The following is a 6,953-nucleotide window of genomic DNA, read 5'->3' on the forward strand; positions in this document are numbered from 1 at the left end:
GGAGGAAAGAGTTTACTCGGCTTACATTTCCACACTGCTGTTCATCACCAAAGGATACAGGATTGGAACTCAAGCAGGTCAGAAGGCTGGAGCTGATGCAGAAGCCATTGGAGGGATGTTCTTTACTGGCTTGCTTCCCCTGGCTTGCTCAGCTTGCTCTCTTATAGAGCCCAAGACTACCAGCCCAGAAATGGCACCACCCACAAGGAGCCTTTCCCCCTTGATCACTAAATGAGAAAATACCTTACAGCTGGATCTCATGTAGGCATTTCCTACTGCTCCAGCGCCATGCCTACTTGCTTGCTGCCATTGCTCCCTATCATGATGGTCATGAGCTCAACCTCTGAAACTGTAAGCAAGCACTCAATTCAATACCTTTTTAAAAAATAAGCTGCCTTAGTCATAGTGAAATAAGAAAAGTGACTAAGGCATCAGTCCTTCTGAGGGTGGAGACATCAATATCTGAAGACCCAGGTCACTCTGGGCTGGTGAGTTTGGGGCCAGCCTGGCCTACACAGGATCCTGCCTCAAACTGAAAAGAATAAAATTATAAAAATAGGAATGCTGTTTCTTGTACAAAAACTACTAAAATATTTTAACTATTTAAGTAAGAAACTATGTTTCCGAACTGGGGAGGTTGCCCAGTGAGGGAAGTACTCTCTGCATCATCATGAGGCTCTGAGCGAGCTTGAGTTCAGATCTGTAAGATTCGAGAAAAATCCAGACCCTGAAATAGGCACCTAGCTCACAACTGGAGAGAGAGGAGTAGGTCCCTGGGGCTCCCTGGATAGCCAACCAAGCCCAAGTACTGAGCTCCTGGTTTAGTGAGAAACTCTGTCTCAAAAGACAGAAAAGCCACTGAGAAGGACTTTCCAGTGCTGAGTGAGTTCTGGCCTTCCCGTGATCCACATAAGAGCGTGCTCATGCACATGTGCCTGTACCTCACAAAGAGAGAGAGAGAGAGAGAGAGAGAGAGAGAGAGAGAGAGAGAGAGAGAGAAATACAGTTCATTAATACTAACTTATTTATTAGTTTACAGATGTGAACTATGTTCGGTATTTGTACTGGCTAGTTTTGTGTCAACTTGACACAACTGGAGTTATCACATTTTTTGATCCATAGGCAGCAGGCAGAGAAAGATGACCCTGGTGTGAGCTTTTGAAATCTCCAAGCCCATTCCCATTTACACACCTCCTCCAACGAGGTCACACCCCTCTGACAAGGCCACACCTCCTCCAACGAACGAGGCCACACCCTCTGGCAAGGCCACACCTCCTCTGACAGAGCCTTAACCCTCAGTTCTTCCTAAATGGTCCACCAACTAGAAACCAAGTATTCAACTATGTAAGCCTATGGGTGCCATTCTCATTGAAACCACCACAATAAGATTACAGGTGTGTGCCACCAAATCTGGCTTCTTATGTGATGCAGGAGATTGAACACAGGGTTTAGTGCATGTTAGGTACACACTTTAGGAACTGAGCTATATCCTCAGATAATTTTGTTCTTGTAGTACTATGTTTATTTTAGTGGATAGAGTCTCTCTCTCTCTCTCTCTCTCTCTCTCTCTGTGTGTGTGTGTGTGTGTGTGTGTGTGTATGTGTGTGTGTGTATGTGTCTCTTGTCTCTCTCTCTGTATCTATATCTATATGCCAGAGAGACTGGTCCTGGTATGAACTTTTGACATGTATGTATGTATATAGCATTCAACATTTTCTTTTTTTTTTTTCAACATTTTCATCATACAGAAAAATGAGTATTTTGAAATTAACAACACATCAAAATAGCATGCTTTTTTTCTATATGTTTGTGGCATGATATAGTAGATGTGCTATCAAGGTTTATGCCAACTTGACACAAGCTAGAGTCATTTTAGAAAAGAGAACCTCCTCTGAGAAAATGCTTTTTCTAGACTGGTCTATGGGCAAGGCTGTGGTGCATTTTCTTGATTGATGGTAGATATGGGAGGGGCTAGTTCACTGTGGGCAGTGATGGTCCTAGGTGTTATACGGAAGCATATTGAGGAAGCCATGAGGAGCCAGCCAGTGAGGAGCCCCCCTCCATGGCCCTACCTCAGTTCCTGCCTCCAGCTTCCTGTCCTCCCTTGAGTTCATGTCCTGAATATGACTTGGAGTTACAAGTAAAGCAAACCCTTTCCTCTCCAAGTTGTTTATTGTAGGGTCCCCCCCCCCCCTCAGAGCAATAGGAACCTTAACTAAGGCACATGATTATTGTTTAAGTACAGGTTCAGGGCGTCTAGAAGTAAGAATGAAGCTGGTATTTGGTTGTTGGGCCTTTCAAAGCTGAGGCTGAACACTGGCTGAATATTGAGGTAGGAGAGATTAACAATGTGCAGATAAGCAATTGAGTCAGGAAAGGAAAGAATAAATAATCAATTCATTATATATTGATTGAGTCTATTGTGGGCAAATCACTGTTTTAGGAACTTGTGACCCATGGTGTCTTAGTCAGGGTTTCTATTCCTGCACAAACATCAAGCAGTTGGGGAGAAAAGGGTTTATTCAGCTTACACTTCCATACTGCTGTTCATCACCAAGGGAAGTCAGGACTGGAACTCAAGCAGGTCAGAAAGCAGGAGCTGATGCAGAAGCTATGGAGTGATGTTCTTTACTGGCTTGCCTCCCCTGGCTTGCTCAGCCTGCTCTCTTATAGAACCCATGACTACCAGCCCAGAGATGGTCCCACCCACAAGGGGCCTCTCCCCCTTGATCACTAATTGAGAAAATGCCTTACAGCTGGATCTCATAGGAACATTTCCAGAACTGAAGCTCCTTACTCTGTGATAACTCCAGCTGTGTGAAGTTGACATAAAACTAGTCAGTATACATGGTAAATTAGAGTTACATCCTCATACATGTGCTCATGTGACAGAACCACAGGCACTGAGAAAGAGAGAGTTTCAAGGAGAGAAAGGCGATCAATGATTCTAAGTGTCAGGATAAATAAGGTTTGAAAAATGCCCAGCAAGTTTGTCAGTGAGGAGTTAAGTTGATATAATAGTCTGTGCGAGAATACTCCTAGAGGAACTGTACGGGAGGCTGGTTACCATAGGCTGGGTAGTGAATGGGTGGTGAGGTAGAGTATGTGTTCTGTCCGAGACTCCATAGTTTATGAAAAATCAGAAAGTGGTATTGCATGAGTATGGCGCCTGTGAAGTCCAAGCTCATTCCACGTCTGAGGACTCATTCCTCATAGGTGGTGCCTTTTATGTCCTCAGTTTGTGGAAAGAGCAAAGGTTTATAAGGTTATTAAACCCATTTGTAAGGATAGAGTACCCATGACTTGATCCTTCCTGAAGGTCCAACCCTTTAAGACCATCAAATGGCTGTTTGCTTCCAAATATGAACTGTATGGGGTAAGTGAGCACAGATGTTCTAATCACAACATAGACACTGTTTAGAAATCCAGCTGTCAAGAGGCAAAGAAGGGACAAATAGGGTGTTTACCTTAATCTAGGAGAGAAGTGAGCATGTTATGTTGAGGTGCAAATGAGTGTCTGTCTATGTCTGGAAGAAGAAGGGGGACCAGTAAGAGGCCAGTGGACAAGGATGAAGAGAGAGAGGTAGAAAGCTGTTTTAGTCTCTGTGTATGTATGGTATATGCATATGTATGTGTTCATGTGTGTGCAAGCACATATTTATGGGTGTGTCCACCATGTGTGGGTATGTGAAGGCCACACTTCAACACTGGGTATGTCTTCTATCACGTATATTTTGAGGCAGAGTTTCTCAGTGGACCTAGAACTCTCCATTTTGGCTAGGCTAGCTGACCAGGAAGTCCCATATGCCTTCTGTCCCTGCCTCCCCAGTGTTGGGAATAGAAGCTCACTGTGCAGAGCCTGATGTCTTACTTGGTTTCTAGGGAATCCCGGCTCAGGTTCTCATGCATGTTCTGCAAATGCTCACTTAGGGAGCTGTCGCCTCAACCTGGAGCATTCTTTGAACATGCCAAAACTGACAGGAAGGAGAGCCTCGGAGGGCCTCCTAGGACAACTGAACAGCTTTAGCAGCGTGCCCTCTGTTCTCACGAACCGGAAGCAGTATCACAAACAACACTTACTTTCAGGAGACCTGACCTCAGACTCCTGGGGCCTTCTTAGGAACTAATCTACTTGAGCCTCGAGTGCCCTTCAAGCCTGAGAAAAGATCCAGAAGTGTCAGTCTCCTCCAACAGAAACTTTCATATAGACGAAAGGGCTTCGTTTTCTGTTTGTTTGTTATGTTTTAGAAACCAGAATTTCTGCATAGACACAGACTCGGAATGATGAAGTAAAGTCAGATTGCTCATTGCCCAGCGGGACAAAATGAAGACTGTGACAGTTTGAATGTGGAAGATGAACACTTGGTCTTCAATAGTGGCATTGCTTTGGGACTTTGTGCATCCTTCATTTGTTCTCCGTGTGTGGGTCACAACCGTTGAAGAACATGCATTTCTAATGGTCTTAGGAACTGAAATACTACTTAGTAGCAAAATTACTGTTGTGAAGTTGCAGTGAAAATAAATTTATAATTGGGAGCTCCTAAGACCATTGTAAATACATGTTTTCCAGTGGTTGCAACCCACAGGTTGAAAACCACTTCGAGTGAGGTCTAGCTGAGGGAAGTGGACCATTGCCTTGAGGGTTACAACCCACCCTATTTCCTGCCTAAATACAGTTTTCCGATTCACTGTGCTTCAATTGCCATGAGCAGAGTGTTTTTTTTAAGAGTTCTCTTTGATAGCTTCCTCTCCAGGCTGTTACTTCTTTTAGGGGTAGGTTTGGGGTAGGGGTGGTCACAGAAACCTTCTATGTCTTTCTCAACTGTGAGTCTGCAATCATGGATATACCACTGCAAAAGTAGCTTCCTTGCCCCTTACAGTCAGTGGGAGCATGGGTGAAGGACTTCCACATGGTCTCTGGTGATAGCACAGACCACAGGCATCCATGTGGCCTCAGGGATCAGTGTGTGCCATTGGGGACCAGCTTCTCTGCTGCAGCACAAGCCAGGACACTCACATGGCCTTGGAGGCAACATGGGGCATGAATATCAGTATGGTCCCTGGTGGCAACCCGGGCCATGGAGATCAACATGGCTTCAGATGGCAGCACAGACCATGGATATCCTCATGACTTTTCGTGGTAACATGGATGACAGACATCAACATGGCCTTATGAAGGACTTCTTAAAAGGGTTTTTTTTTTTTTTGGTTGTTTTTTATTTTTTTATTGTTTTTATAGCTAGTTTATTACCAAGGAATAGTCCTTAGATGAGTCACACAAGAGACAATATGAAAATATGAATATTATGGGGGAAAATCTATAAAACTCAATAGAAACCAGAAGGGATATAATGGAGTAGTAGCCTAGAGGTGACATTTTAAATCTGGTGGGGACACTATTATAATCATTGGTCAACTGGCACAGTCTGAGGACAGTTATTTAGAAAGCCCCACAACAACGGGCATCAATAACTATAAAGACATTCCTATTTTTTTTTATCCCTTGCACATTTATCTCATGTCTAGAGCTGTATTTCATAAATATGATCCAAAGAATGAAAAGGCTATGTATATGATGTGGTTAAGTACAACCTTATCTATAGTATTAGATTATAAGATGAATTCAAGAAGTACTTAGGCCTCTTCCGCTTATGTGCTGGACATAAAGGTTTTCTTAATCTTATTTGGGGGGTGGGAGTGGGGTAGGGTGTGTGTGTGTCACATGACTTGATACTAGCAGTCAGTAGCTCGAGGCAGGTAGATCTCTCTGTGGATTATCCCAGACCAACCAGCACTACATAAGTGAGACCTTGTCTCAATTTTTTCCATCTTATTTAATTTATTAGTACTGCTAGGAAAATATTTAATATTTGCCAAGACAACAGACAGTCTCATATTTTTATTTTGAAGCGCATTCAGATAATCTTCCTGTTTAATGTGACAGTTTCCGAAGATTTTTGCTGCCTACCTACACTTAAAAACTTTTCCTAAGATTTCACTTCCTCCATTTTAAAATTTGAACGTGTATTGGAATTTATCAATGGTTACAGGAGCACTATTAAAATTTGTATCCATTTTACTTTGATCCACAATTATAGGGTCACAAAGTGTGTTCTACACAGAATGTATAAACTAAATTCTACTTGCTCGTAACATCATTTTTCTAAAATTCCTCTGCTTTCAATTTTCAAATACTCTATTTATATCTATCTTCTGGTCAGTGAAGTTTCTTATTAATTAAACCTAGATGTGTGGACTTATCCTGATCTCGTATTCACTCAGTCTTAGTTAGAGTTCTCCTGTTCCATTCTCTTCTGTTCTTCACACTGTCTTTCTTTCATATTTGTTTCTTTTTTCCAAACGATTATTCATGGTTTCTAATTACAGATGAGGTTTTCTCCTCTTTCCATGGCCCAAAGCCTTTATTTTTTATAATATAAATAAAAGCAGGGGTGTGAGGGTTGGTAAATCATCTGTGTTCAGTTTGGGATCTTGAGCCAATATGTTTGCTCTTGTGTTCCGGGAAATTTCCCTCCTGTCATCTTTCAGTCTGCCTTATGAGTTTCTCTTTTTAAAATTAATAGTAGTTCTTTTTGTGAACGGTTTTGAGTTTTTAAGTAGACAGTGATGTCACATGCAAACAGTAAAATGTTTTCCTTTCTTGGGGCTATATTTTTTGTTGTTTCACTAGCTAGAGAGTGCAGACACTTAAATGCTTATAGCAATGAAGGGTAGCCTTATGATGCTAGCAGAGGTCATTCTCTCACCATGTGTACATATATGGCATTGATGTCTATATAGACGTCCCTATCATGTTTGGGTTATGGTTTTGTTCCTTTTACTTCTACATTATGAATTGGATATGAAATTCTCCCAAACACCATGTCCCTGAAGTACTTATTCTTAGCTGATCTGCTGTTAGGATATGATTGTCTTACAAAGGGTCTGACCTC

The sequence above is a fragment of the Mus pahari genome, chromosome 1 (genome assembly GCF_900095145.1).
Source record: "Mus pahari chromosome 1, PAHARI_EIJ_v1.1, whole genome shotgun sequence".
NCBI classification, from domain to species: domain Eukaryota; kingdom Metazoa; phylum Chordata; class Mammalia; order Rodentia; family Muridae; genus Mus; species Mus pahari.